General features: G+C 35.0%; 1 long non-coding RNA gene across 1 annotated transcript; it reads right to left on the bottom strand.

The window, feature by feature from the left end:
- Positions 1–9,543: 9,543 nt before the first annotated feature.
- On the bottom strand, positions 9,544–20,159 carry si:dkey-54h16.1. The gene is made up of 4 exons (XR_015481289.1): positions 20,128–20,159; positions 19,886–19,995; positions 15,715–15,958; positions 9,544–11,465 (listed from the first exon to the last, which is right to left on the bottom strand). It is a non-coding gene; the product is annotated as a si:dkey-54h16.1 (long non-coding RNA).
- Positions 20,160–20,824: the final 665 nt, after the last annotated feature.

Here is a 20,824-nt window from a genome sequence, read left to right as displayed (position 1 = left end):
GTCTCATTATTTTTAACGCATATAGTTATGCATCTATAGTTCCTAAAAGCACATTACTGGCTTTGCAAACACTGTGGCACTTTTATTTATTTTTTGTTTATATGCCTGCCGTGTGTTTTAAGTTAAGGTGCTATTTGTTTTTATATTAGATTTCTTTTATATTTACTGTTGCACTAAAGTCCAAAAGTGTAGAATTTATGTTATGTATTACTTGAATATTCAAGTTGCCTTCCAAAAGTGCTCTGTTTGTTAACAGAGATGTTGGATGTTAAAATAAGGTGAATTAGATTAAAAATAAGGAATATCCTGAATCAGTTTCTTCACTCTTCTATATTCTTTTTGTATATTGTAGTATAAAAGTATAAGATTGGGTTTCGGTATCGGTAGATACTCAAAAATCAAAAAGGTTGGGACATCCCTACTTTCTGCAAGTGCATTTTATTCACACAGTCTGTCCCGCATCATCTGCATAACGGTCCTCAGAGCAGGCTTTGGCATGACAGAGTAAACTGAATGCTTGAATGACAATCAGCTTGCAAAATTATCAGTTTACTGTTAGGAAACCTACATCAGGCAATTTTGATTTATAGGAGTCTTTTTCATGCGTCATAGACGAAAAAAAAAAAACCTTTGCGCGATGTGATAATACTTCAGTTTTATCCTTTAGCAGTCAAAGGGGTTACACACCGAATGCACTACTCGGCCACGCAGCGGCATACATTTTAGAATTCTAAACATAGATTTCTATCATTTCTACCCAAACTAAATCTAACGCCCCATAAGCAGTTAGCTGACTATGTAAAAACAAAATAATTAACACGCAAAGAGTCTTCCGAGTCCTGACTGTCTACTCTATCTATACAAAAAAGTAGAAGGGGTGGGGCTCGACCCTAACCTAATGCACTATACAGAAGAGTAGTCCTAAGTGTTGCAAAAGGTATGTCACGTGACCTTCTTACCTGTTCGCTTCATCCAAGCCTCGTAAACAAAGTAAACTAAGAAACTGGATATGAATAACGAATGGATTACGTGAACACAGAAATGGGTAACAACAAAATACACAGTTAGATAGGGTTCTTTCTAAACACAATGCAATAAACACAAACAAGCAGAAAAAGAAAAGGGAAGAGAAGGGGCTGGTGAGTGGTCTGGCGTTCGCTTTTATGATGGGTGGTCTTTGCTTATTGGATGTGACGTAAGAATGACGTAACCGGTGAAGAAATGACTGACAGCTGAATAGACCAATGAACGGAACCTGTGAATAAGGAAAGCAGATAAGGGAGAACAGTGCAAGAGAGAGAGAGGAAAAAAAAAACACAAAAACAAAGCACAAATAGCACAAATAAATAACATACACATATCGGCAATGCAAGTCAGCAGATGTCTGCAGCACTCATCTACAACTTATCTCTCTCTTTTATTAGTACCCGATTTAAAAAAAAAAAAAAAAAATTTAAACCAGATCTAAATTTAGCGGGAATGGTCAGGTCGGGTAAAAATTATTATAAGTGAGTGAACAATGACAGAATATACAGTGGTAGCGGTCAGATGCGGAAAAAACCTGGTGGGAGCAGGAGTAAAAAAATCTGTCCCGCGCAGACCTCTAGTTTGAGATGTCTTTGTTAAAGGTGCAGTAGTCTACCAGTGTTGTAGGCTACTCAAATTAAACTCACAGAAGCACTTCTTCACGTGCACATGCGACACGCAGCTGAAGCAGAGCTTGCTGGTAAACTCACAGCACTTTATCATTAGCATTTTGTTGATCATTTTATCCACAGTTGACACTTAGAAGGAACATAGACATGTTATCTGAAAAACAGGCAGAAACTAAATGTGTCTGGAGAAGGGTTTAAAGGTGTTTACTTTCATAAACAGGGCATATGTTAACATGTATGATTGGCAGGAGAATATTTCTTATGTCACCGCGTTCTAAACATGAATGTGCTCTTTAAGGCAATTTTTCTTTCTCTATTCACACAGAGCAACAATCTGGGAAATTACCAGTAATGTTACAACTTCTCTTTCTGGAAAATTTACCAGTATTTTCAAAAAGGGCTTGTTCACAAATGATCCCTTTCTGGAAAATGGATGTTTCTGTATGTGTGGAAGGGGCTAATGACTGGTATCACAAGCATGCATAAAATCTCACTCATATTCATGATGTGTTATGTCATGATTATAAAGGATTCATGTCAGTCTTACGAATGCAGCGTTCAAGTAAATTTATTAGAAAGTTACCAGCTAACTAGTGACTAACACAGTGTCATACACCCATCAGCACCCATTTTTTACTCTCATTTGGCTTTTGGCGAGTGTTAATTTAATCACCTCTATGTTTCATCATGACCACAGCCATTGTGCTACAACAGATCTGCATCCCTTTGTTCAGCATATAAACCCATCTGTCATTTTTGCTAATCTCTTTCATATTCTGCAAGTCTGACTCATTCTATTATTCACCAAATATCTGCATACGTGCTTCGATAATGATTTCAGTTTACTTTCATTAATCTGATGGATTATAAATCTAGATTTATATTTGAGAGTTGAAAATGTCGTAGTTGATTCTCTCCGTCTGATTACAGCTTGTGTTGTTTCTGGTGCTCTGAAAAATAGGCCAGCGAATGAATGCAGAAACCTGAATAATTATGAGCCCCAGAGAAATGCTTGACCTTTGATTCATGACACACCAGATATTCAGGGTATAATTAGGAGATTTTTTTTAGTGCTGCAGCTATGTCGCCTTAATCCCAAATGCCCATCATAAATTATTCTCTCTTAATGATTAAAAAAAAAATCATATATCAAAAACACATTTTTCCCCTCAGAGACAAGTTATGATCTGATAATGCTGCAAATGGCATTATGCTCTTTTAAAAATAAAAGACTCGTTACTTCATCTTCATTTGAATATGACAGATGAGAATATCTTTATTGATTTAAATAGCTGAGTATGGAGTTCATTTATTTTAAGCCAGAAGGTCCAATATTAAACTGGTGTATTTAGTACACTTGATCTTTATTTGCATTTATTTGTTGTAAGACAGATGGATGTATGTCCACAGTGGAGATGATGATTATTTACACACTCACAGGTTTAATTTGGCACAAATGAACTGACTAATTGCCCATTTACACCATAAAGAAGAACTGTTAAGGTAACCATAGCAATAAATATATTAGCGGCCAAACTAGTTCTAAGGATCCTGGTTTCATTTTGAAATACTTGGTCATCTGTGGCTTTAAAGGGTTGAATTGTTTTATGTTTTCCGATTGGCTGTCACTGTCAGTGTCTTTCATTAGCAGATTGTAATATGAGTAATAAAAGTTTTGGGAAAAAAAATATTGTAACAATTTTATATTTATTTATATTAGTGCTGTCAATCAATTAAAATAATTAACTAATTAATCACACCTTTTAAAAACAATCGTGATTAATGGCGATTAATCGCAATTAAAATAGTGAAACGTTTAATTTTGGCTATTAAAATGTAAAATTAATGTAAAGGCAAGACAAAAACTATTTAAATTCAAAATATAATTGTTATTAGAACTTTTGTTTAACTTGTAACACAGATTTCTTCATGTAAACAACAAACACACAATAAACCATTAAGATCCTGGCTTGACAGCCATTTTTATTAAAGAAATTAAAACACAGGCATGTTAATGCCATTTGAATTTCAAAACAATTAATGCCAATAAAAAAAAAAAAAAACATTGATTTCCATGTTGGATTCTAAGTGGACTGCAAAAAATGCCAAAATACAGGCATTACAGATATGGAAAATGGAAAATTATAATAATAAGCTATTGAATACAAACAGTTGCACTCATTGTAAAGTTTTATTGCTGTGAGTTGAGAACAGGCCTGACACAGACACACACAGACACACACACAGACACAAGCTGGAGCGACTCCCTTCAGATTCAACACGCATGATCGTGTTCATCAAATTTGCTTAAACTAAGCGTCTTAAAGTATTACTGTATTTCACAATAATTCTAACACAACAACGCAAAGCACACACTTTCGTTGCGTTTAATGAGAAAACACGCTAAACTTGGAGGGCTCATGCTAAAAGGCAGAGTAATGCCCTGTCTTTGACAGCTCGCGACTTCACCAGAGACTTTCTGAGTACATTTACATAAGACACCAATACCTGATTTTAATATGATTAAGATAATACTCTTATTAAAAGTCTATCGTGTAAGCAGCAATTTTATTACCTTAAAGGAACACTGAGTCACGAAATGCGGAGGATTTTCTTTCTGTGCGCCATGCGGTATCAACTTACAACAGAAGTCGAAAGTTAAAAATGAAACACCTGAAATTGCATGAAACTCTGGATAACCTGTGATGCGACATTTATTGTTTAATACTGAATCTTGCCTTCAAAAAGTGCTTCCTTGGTCTTATCCACATTTCTTGCATGTTGAGCACACGTCGAATCTCGAATTCTCGAATCTGATTGGCTGATAGCCGTGATATATTTAATTAATATCAGCACCCGTACAGCCTTTTCACCCTTTGTGTATTACTTCGCCCACATACAGCCAGCAAAAAGCAGACATTACAGATCTAAAGTTTAAAAGATGCTTTCTTAGCTGTTTAACTGTCAGCTTATGATTTGAATCCAACGCAGAAAAAAAGTAGTTCCTCATACAAAAGGGTTTTTGAGACTCTCTATGTTTGATTTTGTTTTTATATACATGAATATGCCGTCAAACTGTTGTATAAACGCAATATTACACTCGTAGCAGTGCGATATGGCTGTATATCGGCACTGCGGCCTTGTGCCAACGCACGCCTCCCACCAGTGCCGATATACAGCCATATCGCACTGCTACTCGTGTGATATTGCTCATATACATATATATATATATATATATATATACACACACACACACACACACAGTTGACGTCAGAATTATTAGCTCCCTTTAGATTCTTTTAAATATTTCCCAAATTATGTTTAACAGAGGGAAGAACATTTTTACAGTATGTTTGATAATATATTTTCGGCTAGAATAAAAGCAGCTTTTAATTTCTTGAAATTCAATTAATTCTCTTTATAATAACTACACACTATGAACCATTTATTAAGCATTAGCATATGGTGAATTCATTATCTATTAAGCATTAACTCGACATTAATAAACTCCAGCTATAAATGCTCGATTCTTGACAGAACCACATTTATACTGTGCTTAATAATGGTATTTTTATACTTTGTTAATGATTTGTTTTTTCATAACTAAATGAAGTATTGCATTATTTACAAACCATTTGTATTTAAGAATAGTTGGTGGTTTTTAAGATCATTCAGAATGAATTAGTAAATGATTTATTATGAAGTATTAAAATCAATGTTTATACTTCTTATTGTTCAGGCATATATTAATGGTTACCAAATGCTTTAATTTTATTTAATTTTAATTTTATTTGTTAATAACAAATGCTTTATTAACTCAACTGCATGCTGTTTTGTGACCTAATCTAAAGTGAGGACTATTTATACTTTATAAATTCCTTATAAATGATGATTAAATGCTCAATTTCAAATAAACAATAATCTTTGCAATCTTATCTAAAAAGTAAAATTACTGTAAAGTTAAAACATTGCTGAATGACAGGAGTGTCAAAATACGACATAAAATTGTATAAAACAACAACAAACTAATATTTAGCAATATAATAAGATGCAATGTTGAAACTGTACAGCAATTGTATTTTAGAATAGGTTGAAAAGATTTTTTTTTTTCAATTGAAGTACAGTTTCATTTGTGTATCTTCAAATGAATTGGAAAGAATAAAGTCTTTTATTTATTTTATTTATTTATTTTTCCAGTTTGAATAGAACTGAGCCTTAAATTGTCATTTATAAGAGATTTATAATGCATAAACAGTCCTCACTTTAGAATAGGTCACACAACTGGATGAAGTTGAGTTATTAAGCCTTTGTTAACATACAAATTAACTATTACTATATGCCTGTATGATAAGATTTATAAATGTTAATTTGAACAGTTTATATGTAACGAGGAGTCTGACATGGAGGAATTCATTTGCACTATATTTATTAAACACAGTTTAATCACAATCACACAATATGCACTTGTGTGTGAACTCACATCAAACGTAGTTAGTATGGGTCTATGGGCAGGCGGCTGGCTGTCAAGGAGTGTGATAGCAGGCATGAGTCAGAGGCAGGCGGCGTGGTTCAGAGGCTAGATATAAGGCTGGGTTCAGGGCAGGCGGCGTGGATCAAAGTCAAGGGGTATAAGCAAGGTTCGAGGTAGGCGGCAGACAAGGCAAGGTCGATATACAGTCCAGGTAATACACGGGAGATCAGGTAAGGAGATAAGGCTCAGTAATGTCAGACAGGGTAGAACAAGACTTCGCACAGGACTGAGTGTGTGAGCTGCTTATAAGTGTTTTGCATGGATCATAAGTGTGCTGCAGGTGTGTGTATCAATCAGTGTATGAGCATGACGTAATGGTTAGAGGTCCGGTGATGGTGACCTCTGCTGGCCAGCGAGGGAAATGACTGGGGCCGAGTCAGTGACATTATAAATCATTTAATAACTCATTATGAATTATCCTAAAAAACAACCAACTATGCTTAAATAACTGGCTTGTGAAAAATGAAATACTAAATTAAGTAATGAAAAATAAATAATTCACAAAGTATGAAAGTACAATTATTAAGTACATTACAAATGTGGTTCTAAGTCAAGAATAGAGCGTTTGTAGCTTTAGTTATAAACTGTTTACTAATGTTTATTAATGTAGAGTTAATGCTTAACAGATAATGAATTCACTATTTTCTAATGCTTAATAAATGGTTTATAGTGTGTAGTTATTATAAAGTGTTACACAGGATGGATCTGTCACCGTACCTTGCGTTCTTGCTACCTTCCTCTATTTAGTGTTACAGATCACCTTTCTCACCTGCTTTTATTTGCAGTCACAGGAACACCAGTCATTTCGGCTAATTCTTTCCACCTGTTTCTCATTCCCTTTTTCCCCATTTATAGCACGTAATTTCCCTTCATGTTTGTCAGTATGTTGTCACTTATGTGTCTGTGTGAAGCATTCTGAGCGAGGGTCCCGTTACTGTGGAGTTTTTTCTTTGATGCTTCCCCAGCGTTTACCCAACTGGGATACCTTTGTTTCGTTGCTTTTCCTGAGACCCTCTACTTGAATAAAGACTTTGTTTCCTCTGCATTTGAGTTCACCTCTTCTTTGCCCGTGACAGGATCAACATCAGGAGAGTTCACACTGCATGACTTTAAAATAGGAAGAATCACAGACAACTTTGTCCAAACTGCGTTTTACAACCAAACAAACACGGAAAAAGTCATGGAAACAACACAGTCATAAAATGTATCTTTCTTTATTGACTACATAATGGAAAAAGAAGACTTTAAGTTAACGTTAGAAATGTGTGTTGCTCACTTGACCTTTGAAGAGCAATAACAATCTGTCCTCAGCTCTTTTTTTTTTTTTTACTATTCTACATGATTGTGATATTGATCAGATGACACGTCAAACAGACAAAGCGCTCCTGCCATATTTACAGTAGTTTTTCCTCCATTTCTTGGGTCCAAATAAACTGAAAATGAGCACTTTTAACTTCTCCCTCAACCTCCTGCTGGCCTGCAGGTACCCGTACGAGTGAATGCTATGCTCCCATTGGCTGTAGCTGATCGCAGATGTTATTTTCAATCAAAACTCATTGCACACGGGATTTAAATCAGTGTCAGCTCCAGATATTTAGTACTCCAAATATCTTATGTGTGTCGGCGACTCATCTGTGATTCTCTTAGATTATGTCTTTGATATTTCACACTGTGTGTGTGATTGTTGCTCACGTGAACGAGCACCAATTTGCCTGTGATTTTAGGCATTTGTCAGTTATTTCTCAAAACTTGTCGGTGATTCAAAATCAGGGCTAAAATCTTGCAGTCCGACCTCTGCATTAATCTGACTAAAGTCATAACTGAACTAAACAAAAATGGAATTAATATGTGGAGTATGCATTTATTAGTGGCATTATTGATTTAAACACTGCAATCAAATTATTACCGTCATGCAAGACTTTTCGACATATTTTCTGACAAGAGCCACACATGCAGCTGTCAGTAAAGGACCGCACATACACACACATCATGAAATGCAGATTTTTTTTTTCTTTCCATTTGGCATGCATTATTAAATTCCATAACCATCTCACCAGGCCTTACTCCTTATTTGAGTCTAATACCCTAGTTTAACATGGGGGTATGAATGAAATGTTCATGAGTGAATGTGACCCAAAATTACAGGAAACTCTTACATGGAAGCATTTCACGTAAACATCTTATTTATATTATCGTCAATTAAGGCAAATAACTAGACTACAAATGTCCATGTAAATGTAGTCAGTAGTGTCTTCGAAGTAAGTGAAAGATCCAGAAGGGCATCTTTCTGATTTGATTCAGAAGGGCACTTTTTTGTCACATGGCTCACCGGTCAGGCATACATCCTCATTAAAATATCAAGGTGAAAGTCATCATAGCTTGCGTGGAATATACCCAGCACCCAAACCAACTATGAGAATAGATTAATGTTTAGCCTATAACGGCCCACCACTAATATAAGTATCAGTGCTTCCCATACATAGACTTCTCTTGGGTGGGCCACCCAGGTATGTTTATGGCCACCCAATTGGTAGTGACACATGAATAATACTATCGTTATCATGCTTTTAAACGTTTTTTTTATCAGCACAAGAAAGTCAAACAATCGCGATCAATTAACCAGTGGAAAATCTTCTCTCGCTCTGCACGTTTCCTACTGCTGGTTCTGTGTGTGCAAGAACCGTCAACACTCACACATCACGTGCTCTGTAAATCAACAGAGATGGGCTTTTTGTGCCAAAATGCGTCCAACCATAGTTTTTCAATTTAATAAAATGTCTGGGAAAGTCCTCACCCCAGGTGGAGGAGTTTAAGTATCTCAGGGTTTTGTTCATTAGTGAGGGAAGGATGGAATGTGAGATTGACAGGTGGATTGGTGCAGCGGCAGCAGTAATGTGGTCGATGTACCTGTCCGTTGTGGTGAAGAAGTAACCCTGATTTTGACAAAATTTTAGTTGCTCAGGCAACCATCATCTATCTTTCCCTATGTTTCCCTACAGAGGTTTGGTAGAAAGACTGGTAGGTAAGTAGGTCACGTGACATACATTTCAACACATAGGAGTTCAACTGTCTAGAGATACACTAGGGAAGGGGGTGAGCGCCAACTAGTGTATTTTTGGTTAAGTGGATAGTTAGTGTAGTTTAGGTAAGACGTCTTGGACGTTTAAGATTTACTTTTTCACATTATTGTTTATTAGCCTAGATTAGCGGGGATTTGATATTAGTATTAGACTGTTTGGTTTTGATTGTTTCTTTGCTTTAGCGCCACCCATAGCCAGTCTTTCTTATTTATGTTTTGTTTTGGTTGTGAATTGTAAATAATGTAAATAGCTTACATACTGCTTCACTAATCACCACTTGTAAAATATCACTTTATTTGCACAGCAATTCTTGTATGTGGTCATTACTTTGAGTACAATTTTCTTTGAGTGTTTATTTGAACAAAATCCTCGGTCAAGTGTGCAACCCCACTCCCCTAGACTACCCAGGCGTTGTAACAGCTTTTTTGGGGTTTTACAAAGTAGATTCTTGAAAACTCAGTAGAAAAATAATATGCACTGTCATCATGGCAAAGACAAAAGGAATTAGTTATTCAAATGATTACATTTACAAATGTGTTGAAAAAAGCACCTTGAGGTGTCAGAAGTATTTTGTAAAAATACAGGGTTCCACACAGTTGATTCATGTGGTCCCAACACAAATTGATCAAGTTAATTTAAGTGGTTTGTGCATAAATCAATTAAGTTGTCCCAATAAAAAAATAAATAATAAAAAATAGTATTGTGTTGTTTCAATAAATTTTAAATAAGTAGTTTGAACAAGCAGAAATCTGAATACATTTATAACTTTTTGTTATTTATATTTGAAGCATGTATTAGTGTAATAACAAGCGTTATTATATAAGTATATTAAGTAAATATTTATTTGCCTTCTCACATCTCACACACCGACTGTTGTCGATTAACATGAATATGTATAATTTCTAATAACAAACAATTACAGCTTGTTATATGAATTTGATATATGTTAGCTTGAAAAAAAAAAAGACTCATATTTAGGGTAAGCTTTCTATAAATTAAAATAATATTACTTTTATTTAATTATGTTTTGTAAATAAAAGTAGAAAAGCTGACAGTTTTTCCTCCACCAAAAAAAAATTAAATTAAAAAAAAAAAAAAAAAAAACATGGAGTACTTGATTTTGCACATATTTTAACACAATTGATTATTATAAATTATTTTGCTGGCACATGAGATTTATTTGGAATAAATACTACAAAGAAATGCAAAGTCACAACTATACATAATTAAAGTAGACATTACTGGTTCCAATTTATGAAAGAAAAAGTAAACCAAGAACAAAAGATAAAAATAAAAGCAACGATCCTTTCTAAAAGACTAAAACTATTTAAGATTTTCAGAATGTTTCTTCAAATTCATCAAAATCTATATGAGTGAGGCATAATCTGAACAAAAATGGAAAATGTGTAGCTGCGGTCACAGCATTCCAGCAGAATCTCACAGATAAAACAGACCTTTTGTCACCACTGTAGGAATGCATGACACTCAGTTCACACAAAAGCCAAACCAAACTGAACATCTTTCTCTTGCTCAAATTGGTGTTATCAATTGGAACCTGCTTCAAAATCCTTGGTAAATCTTTCACCCTGAAGTAAAATTCCATATTGTGCGGATTCCTGCAGAAATGACTGAAACCATTATTGTTTCATCTGTAAAAATTTGCAGAACAAAACTGTAACCGTGCCTTAATTCTCTATATCAGATATATAACATGTATGTTAACGGTCTCTTACTGAAACACATCCCAATATTACACAGTATTTACAAATTTAAGGTGCTAGTTCATGAATAAGTTAACTATCACTCTATAGTTTAAACACCCAAAAAATGCACATGTCGCTTATATAAGCTAGCTATGTTAGCATGTTGCTAAACTTAACACATGAAAAAAGACTCTTTTACAACAATATGTGTCAGTGCTGATTGAACAGCTACTTTGTATATATAAACAACAATTAGTATTTGACATTTCCCATTTTAGATGGTCATCTTTGGTCACAGTGTGTTTGTGAGATTTTCTGTGAAGTACGCAGTGCTGCCTGCTATTTTCGACAGCATTTGAATTGGCATTGGGTCATGTGGAGCTTATAAATGTTGCAGATCATTTGGGCTTGGAACACAGTAAACGTCTTTGTTTGTCTCTTAATTTGAGAAGAACACCACTGGATGAGAGATCTGGAAGAGATGGCACACAGCCCTCTGAAAAGTAAAAGAAAAAACATAGCCAGTTAGTTCCCATCTTAGTTTCCCATCTATTCAATTGTGGAATTCAACTCTATATGCAGCTTACTTTACTACTGACGAATAAAATATTAGACGTAAAATATGTTCATGGTCCGCAAGAGAAAATAATAAGCCAGTCTATAAAAATGACCCGTTTACATTGATTCTTTATACTGAATCAAGTGTAACACTTGATTCAAAAAAAAATATTTTCCACAGCTGGGCTATTTTTGTTTTGTGAAGGGTTTTTACGAGTCCCTTGTTTGTCCTGTTGTTCTTTAGAGAAATCCTCCAGGTCAAACAAAAGCTTTGGTTTTTCAGCAATGCGGAGTATTATTTCAAGCCTTTTCAAATATGACTGTTTGATTTTGAGATCCATATTTTTACACCGTGGACGAGCGGGGGACTCTTGTGCAACTATTACAGAAGGCTAAAAACACTCACTGAAGGTCCAAAATGAAAAAAAAAAAAAAAAAAAAAAAATATATATATATATATATATATATATATATATATATATATATATATATATATATATATATATATATATATTTATTTATTTTTTTTTAAGAGCAGGAGGTGTTGTTTTTGAAATTATTATTATTATTTTTGTCATTTAGTACTGTCCTTCAGAAGCTACAGAAGATATTTGCTTGTTTCTAAAAAGGCAAAATACATTGATCTTCAAATTCAACAATTTTTTATGCTTTTGTAATAATTGAAGTGTTATGCCATGGTCACAATAAGGGCTGGAATAATTAGACAATTTAAAAGATATTTATTGGTCCATATTACTAAGCTTGAACTTTCCAATGCAGTGATTTGCAAAACTTGTCCCATAAGCTTGCTTTTCCGGTAGGAATGAACCAATACCACTTTTAACAAACCGATACGAGTATGAGTGATTTCATTTGTGTACTTTTCCATAAAGAGAGTTTTGATACATCTTAGATTTGGTTTTAATGTGCAGTTTATTAGAATATAGGTATTTATTTATTTATTTATTTATTTATTTTTGTGCCTGCAGCAAGGATGAACACAAAAATATTAACAGAAAGCTATTCCAAGCCAAAAATATACACACATTGTTGATAACCCTTTAAATCGATAGAGTGATCAAGCATGGACATTTAACAAATAATCATTGCGCTGACACGTGTACACGTGTGTGCAGCTTAAGTTACCTTATAGGGTCACTTTCTTGACATTGCACATCGTGGAAGCAAAAAACCCTGTTATGCATGGTTTTTCATTATTTTCACGAATCCTGCCATTAATCCATGGGTCAGGTAATTACAAAGTAGGTTAAAAACTGAAACTAATTTGAATTTGTCATTAACAGTGAAAACAGCTGAATATAGGCTTTTCTAAAACAATGAATATGTATTCATTCATTATTTTTCTTTTTTGGCTTAGTCCCTTTTAATCTGGGGTTGCCACAGCGGAATGAACCACCAACTTATCCAGCATATGTTTTACGCAGTGGATGCCCTTCCAGCTGTAACCCATCACTGGGAAAACAATGAGTATATCACTTCAAGTATATTTATATTATTATTTGACACACCAGTTTGTGTTTGGGCACTGAAGCATATGCTGTATAGCAAACTTGTTTTGAAGCATTTTGCCTGTTATTTGTTCTTCTTGTTTATTTTGTAGACAAATGACCAACAAAACATACATTAAAATTAAGATACAAATTATACCAAACAAAATTGGTATTAAAAAGATAATGTTTACAAGAAAAAAAATATATGCAGTGTATATTTGCTTCTGAGTCTGGATAGAAATATATGGACAATAAAATTTTAATTAATAAAACCACTGTAAATCGTTGTATCACAAACCTCTGTCATATAGGCCTATTTGCTATATACAAGTGATTATTCAAAAAATTATGCCTTAAGCATCTGTCTTTTGTCAGAAGTCAGAATTATTAGCCCCCCTTAATTTTTCCCCAATTTCTATTTAACGAAGATAAGATTTTTTTTCAACACATTTCTAAACATAATAGTGTTAAGAACCCATTTCTAATTACGAATTTATTTAATCTTTGCCATAATAACAATATTATTTTACGAGATATTTTTTCATTACTAAATATTTTTTAAGACACTAGTATTCAGGATAAAGTGACATTTTAATCCTTAGTTTCTGTATAAGTATGGTAGACTATTGAAAAAATAATATATAGCGTAAAGGGGCAAAAACTATTTTTCCTTAAAGTCTTTTTTAAAAAAATAAAATAAGCTTTTATTCTAACCAAAATAAAACAGATGAGACTTTCTCCAGAAGAAAAAAAAATAAATAAAAAAATTATATATATATATATATATATATATATATATATATATATATATATATATATATATATATATATATATATATATATATATATATATATATATATATATTATCAGACATACTGTGAAAATTTCCTTGCTTTGGTAAACATCATTTGGGAAATATTAAAAAAAAGAGGAAAAAACTAAAACAAAAGGAGACTAATAATTCTGACTTCAACTATATATATATATATATATATATATATATATATATATATATATATATATATATATATATATATATATATATATATATATATACAATGAAGTGAAACACTGCTCTGTGTTATCAGTCTGTGATATCATGTACGATACGAGTATTTAAAAGCAAGTATCAACACAATACCCAACACTGGTATCGGTATCGATGTATCTCTATATCTCTACTTTCCAGTCTGTCACATCTTGTCTGTTGCGATTGAAAGATAAAAGCCTGGGTGGGGCTATCATAAATGAAAATGAAGATTTGCGGGGGTAGGGATGTCGGTGGTGCCATGTCTTGGACGAAAGGGAAGAGGCAGGTAGGGGGCTTCGCGGATAAAAGTGAAACTTGAGGTGAGGGGCCCCTAATAATATCTCAGAAGCCCCCCAACCTTGTGGGCCCTTAAGGTTGATTTATACTTCTGCATCAAGCGCATGCGTATGCTCTGGCGCAGGCTTCGTGTGGTCGCATAGCCCTCTCCACGCACCTCTTAAAAAATTTCACATTGCAACGTCGGTAGTGCAAGCTCTGTGATTGTTCGGCTTGATATCGCTGACCATTATTTTTTGGGACTGAGAGGCGCGGGAACCTGTTGGAGTGAATGTTTACAAGTATAAAGTCCTGTGAAGGAGCCCCAGCTGGAAAGTTTTGTTTACCTTATGATTAAAATTGTTGTACATCTGCTGGTTTTCATCTTAAAATTTGGGGGGTGGGGGGGTGGGGGGTTCAGCTACTTGTACATTAGGGTTGCGTTCAGAAAAAAAAAAAAAAAACACCCGTGAAGAAACTCGACACAGAGGAACATAAAAAACTCACTACCAGCTAATGCTTTGGAAGTGATTTTGCAGACAAACACAAACGGTGCCAAGAAGTATAAATGCATGGCAACGTGCAAGGAAGACTTTCGTCACAACATGGGTCACGCCAATTACTCAACACCGAAGTATAAACCAGGCTTTAGATAGGTCCTAGCCAACAGTTCGCATGATCTTTAAGACTAACACACTCAACTTTGACTTTGATTTCATTGAAACGTTAGGTTGAATTATCTTCTTTACTTTTGTTTAAGGCCATGTCCACTGATATTTTTATAAACGTGGTTTCATAAAAATCTCTGTCCATATAAAAACACAAAAACACACTGTGATGTATGTTTAGAGCATGCCGACCCAACATGGCATGATAAAGACACTTTTAAGCTGGGTTCACACCAAATGGGAAATAAGTATTTGCATGAGTAAATTGCTAACATTTCAATGCAAATGTGAGAGGCAGATTATTGTCCTGCGGGTGAACGATATAAAATAGGAGATGATTTTGCCACAAATGTGCAGAATTTTGCCTCATTTCTGTCTTCCGTGTTTGGTGTGAAACCAGTCATGTTGACCAATCAGAAAGGAGAAAACAGCACGCACACTGACGTCATAAGCTGAAAACTCCGGTTGTATCGTCCACAAGAATACACAAAAGAAAACCTTCACCCTGTCTGGAGTTTTTAAAAAAGTTTAAGTTTTGGTAACCTGATACTGCATTTTCATATGAACATACAGTGCAGTTTTGAAAATACCCAAGGCCAGGGCCTTAAATGGAGTCAAAGCTGAGTGTAGATCCTTACCTCATGCCTGCCTAACCACCACGACTACACAGTCAATTAAATCTGACTAGCTGAAATACTTACAGACAAACATTCGTATGCACATGCCGCACATGGCGACAACACTGGCGATGTTGAGAGCTCGTCCACACTCAGGGCTCATCAGACAGTTCCTGGTGCTCATACAGCACCTGCAGCATGCGTTCTGGCTCCTATCAGCCGACTGGCTTTGCTTGGTGTTGCTTGTCTGCTGCTGGGTTATAACCTCTTCATAGGATGGTGGGGGGCTCTTGTACTCCTCCTCCATGGCTGGTATCCTAGTTCAGACCTGAGGGAGGATGAAATGGTTACAGCTGTGACTCACAAATGCAGGGGGGGAATCAATCGATGGTAATTACGTTCCAGTATCTGAGAGCATCCTTTCATTGTCATTAAATGATATGGAAATAAATCAATTGCTCTATGGATCATGCATGCTTTATCTGTTGACACATTGCTTTACGGAGAATGCCTAAGTCGGAATGTTGTTTAGAAGCTTCACTGACAATTAGCTATCCTTCTGTAAAAAAAAAAAAAAAAAGATGCCCACACCTTGATTTCCTGTGCTTTGTGTTTATCTTATATTAAGAGATTATGTGTCATAACGATGTTTTTGATTGATTGATTGATTGATTGATTGATTGATTGATTGATGATGATGTCTCTAGAGCACTGGTTCCCAAAGTGGGGGTCGGGAGACAATGAGGGGGTAGCTTGTAATTTAGAAAAATATCATATATGTTATTAAACTATTAGAATTACCATGTTTCACCCACAACTTGCAGAAGATTAAAAAAAAAAAATGTATTTAATAGTTACATAAAAAACAACATGCTAACAAAAAGCCATCAGCCTTTCGATTAATTTTCCATTGGATTGTGTCCCTTGGGCTTTTATGCTAGATTAATGACACAGCAATAGTATTAGTTGCAGAAGATTGAATTTACAGCACAATGGTAAACTTTTACAATATTACGGCACTCATGTACATAAAAAAAAAAAAAAAAAAGACCATGACTGAATATAAAGGATGATCTCTAAGTGGGGGTCTCCAAAATTAAACATTGTGCCCACCATTCTCATTAAGTGAGGTTACTATTAAGGTCAACAATATAATAATGGAATAATGACTATAAAAAATATGGTTGTTATGTTATGTTTTTTGTGCTGTTAATAAGCTTGTTTATATAGGTCCTATTGGTCTGTGTGCACCGTTGTGTGCTATGTTTGTATGTTTATATCCACCTCTGAGGATAGTGGGGGTTGCGAGTCACTGGAATTGTTACTTTGGTGGTCGCTAGCTGAAAAGTTTGAAAACCTGCATAGCAGCAGATTCAAAAGTCACTTTGTAAGGACACACTATGCATCTATGCATTGCACATCATGATATGTGGTGCACTTTATTTGTTTGGTGTCAAGAACACCTAAAGACTGGTCACGTGACTACACTACACATGTTGCAATGACAACTTTCAAACACATTTTCAGGTGTTTACATTTTAAAGCCTATAAAAAGGTAAATAACATTAAGTGTTTTATTTTTAGAATGTCCCTTAAAAGGGGCAATGGGGTGGCGCAGTGGGTAGCACAATCCCCTCACAGCAAGAAGGCCTCTGGTTCGAGCCTCAGCTGGATTAATTGGCATTTCTGTGTGCGATTTGCATGTTCTTCCCGTGTTCGTGTGGGTTTTCTCCGCGTGCTCTGGTTTCCCCCACAAATCCAAAGACATGCAGTATAGGTGAATTAGCTATGGGAATGCTAAAAAAAATGTCTGTAATATATGTGTGTGAATGAGTGTGTATGGGTGTTTCACAGTAATGAGATGCAGCTGGACAGGCATCCACTGCATAAAACATATGCTGGATAAGTAGGTGGTTCATTCTGCTGTGGCCACCCCAGATTAATAAAGAGACTTAACCAAAAAGAATGAATAAATGTCCCTTAAAAGTATTTGGTTGCTGTTCTTCTACTACACACTGTATTTTGTGTTTATTTCACATTGTGTGCTTCATTTAAAGTTCTAAAACTATCATAAATAAACAAACCAAAAATATCTATATATCTATCTTTCTATCTATCTGTCTGTCTGTCCGTCCACCCATCTCAATGGTCTCAAACTGCATTTCTGTTGGGCTGCAGCTCTGTTTAACTTTACCCACCTCCGACTAACACCTGCTAAATAGTCTCTAGCAGTCTTGAATACCTTGATTTTTTGGATAAGTTGTGTATGATTAGGGACAAAACTGTGCAGAGTTGCGGCCCTTCAGGAATCGAGTATGAGACATGATCAAGGTAGGTAGGTAGGTAGTTAGATAGATAGATAGATAGATAGATAGATAGATAGATAGATAGATAGATAGACTGGTTAGCATTTATTTGTTATAACAAATAGGGCTAGTTGCACACCTAGTTTTTTTTCAGCCAATGATACATTTCCGGTTAAAGCAAAATGTGACTATTTTCAATTACATAAGGTTTCTTTTACAGGATTGATGTTGTAATGTAATTACAATACATTCAGTTAAATAGACTTAAACATTAATTTAAGTAAAAGAGATTAAATATTGTGTAAAAACTCTAGCGCCTTCAGGATCAGCAGCCAAGTGCAGAAACTCTATTGAAACTACTTTATTTTAAAGACATGGCAAGGAAAAATTTAATACAAAAAGTGTTCTGTCAACATCAGCATGAACAGGAGTTCATGAGTAGTTAAGGGTGAGTTAATGATAATACAACCTACCAAGTAAAGTCATGACATTATCATACCTTAACATATCATGAGTTCATATTGGTTACATATAGCTTAAACCTTAATGGTAGTTAATCCATTATTAACAACATGTACAAACAAGTAATTAAGGTAGCCATTAATCACACATGAACTCATGTGACTCATGTTGTAGTATATGTTAATCCATGATTAGCGCATTAACTTTATAGTAATGTTCAGTTCACATATTAATACATCATCAAACTTGTTCACTTGCATTTGGATCCTCTCTGACTTTCTTTGAAACGTAACACATTCATGTACTGTTATTGTAAAGTGTTACCTTTATAGAATATTGGGATCTAAAAATGTAGTCTTTTGGAAAAAAAAAACAATCTCAATCAAGTTTTGTTAAAGATTCACTCATTTATTCACTCATTTTAGTTTTGTTAAAGATTCACTCATTTATTTATTATCTACCCATTTCAACTATACTGCATTTCTTTGGACTGTGGGTGAAATCAGAGACCTGGAGGAAACCCAACCATGGGGAGAACATGCAAACTCCTCACAGAAACATCAACCGACCCAGCCGAGGCTCAAACCAGCGACCTTCTTGCTTTGAGGCAACAGCACTACCTACTGTGCTACTGCGTCGCCCTTTAGTTAGACAAATCACCCTCATTATGTGATTATGTATTCAGTCTATAGGTCTGTGTGAATACTGTTTGTGCACAACGTGGCATTGTCAGCTACTGGGTTACTACAGTTTGCATAATTCAGCTTAATGAGTCAACTATTCTTTGGAAGAGGGATTTTTTTTTTTAATAATGTTGTTTTCGTCACCCAATTTTAATCACCTAACTTTACTCAAACTAAAAAAAGCTAAATAAAACTGTTTACTTCGATACTCGTTAACATTTTAGCTTCGTTCTTTAACTGCAAAGGAATGTGCAGTAATAAAATTGCTTCAGTTTATATGTTTCTGAGAAAAGCGAATGATTTTAGTACCATTCATTCAACTTGCCATGAAACTGCCAAGAAAGAGTGTGACAGATTTTTTTGCAAACGTTGCCACAGGCATGCATTTTCATATGCCTGAGTTGTAATCTACACAAAGCCCAAAGAAATCAGGAAGGAGGGGCTAAACCATTCCATTACATTTTCTATTCACTGATGTCTTAAGCATGATGAGTGACATAGTTGTAAGATGAATGTGTCAGTATTAAGCTCAGCCCTTATATAGCGTCGCTCAAGGGCAAAATGCCAGCAAAATCATTCAAAACAACCTTCGAGTTCCTGCAAGTCATCCGTTTCTCTTTCAGAGATTCAAAGCTTAAAGCTCCAAAAGAAGCGGAAGCAAGGACACTTTTATTACACCAAACTTTTTACAGAAAAAAAAAATCAGTTCCAATCAAATAATTTACCCAAGGACAGCCCCGCAGGCGACAAATTTGTTTTAGATTACTGAAATTACCAGAGAACTGCCATTTCAATTCAATGTACCTTTTCAAGTGTCTTCAGACGTTTAGAGTCTTCTTCTTTTCCTTTAATTTTGCTTTTTGTCTCGAGTCCCACTTGAAACCGGGAAGAAATTAAAATCCTCAATCACGACGCTGCCACAAAAAGAGAAAAAAGCACAGACATGACATTCCCTGCTTCTCAGATGATCATTTTTACCTTTTTTTTGTATCAGCTGTCCTCTTTTACCCTAAAATAATAGTCTCAGTGAGATTTTTCTGAAGTACCTGAGTTGTCGTGAGGTTGACAGGGCTGGTCTGTCGTACGTCTTGGGTGGACCCATATAAATACTGTACCTCTGTGACAGCTGGTTCCACAGGGTGTGCAAATCAAGTTTTTCCTGCTCGTCCTCTGAGAGTCAGTCATTCTGGAGCAAACTACATCAAACAAACCCTTTTTTTCCTTCCTGTTTTTGCATGAGTGCACAAGTGTTTTTACTTTTCGATAGATGCTTCAGACACATAATAATTCACACAATCACTTTAATATGAATAACACAATACTGCATATATACAATGGCACATGGGTGAACTTACAGAGGTAGCAAATAATCTACAAATGTACTGCAGTAAGAAAGAACAGTTTCTTATATTTTCAGTCTCTTTCTGTACAGAAAATGGCATCATGATGTAGGAAAGGTCTCTTTATCCAAAACATCAGCTTCCATTATGTTTCAGTGGGTGATTTAAACCAACTGGCCTCCTTCCAAAGCAGAACCTACCAGCCAACAAATAATACAAAAGATATTAAAACAAATTATGCTTGCACTTTCAGATACACAAATAATGACAGACATGCACTCAAAGACTCACACATACGTCACATAAACACACACTCACGCGCGTAAAACACACACTCAATTCACACCACCCTTACACTACCACGAATAAAACACACAATTCACACAACTGCATCCACAAAACA

The sequence above is a fragment of the Danio rerio genome, chromosome 3, assembly GCF_052040795.2.
Source record: "Danio rerio strain M-AB ecotype USA chromosome 3, GRCz13ab, whole genome shotgun sequence".
Taxonomy (NCBI): Eukaryota; Metazoa; Chordata; class Actinopteri; order Cypriniformes; family Danionidae; genus Danio; species Danio rerio.
The sequence above is the reverse complement of the archived record's forward strand: the minus strand, read 5'-3'. Positions and strand labels throughout refer to the sequence as shown.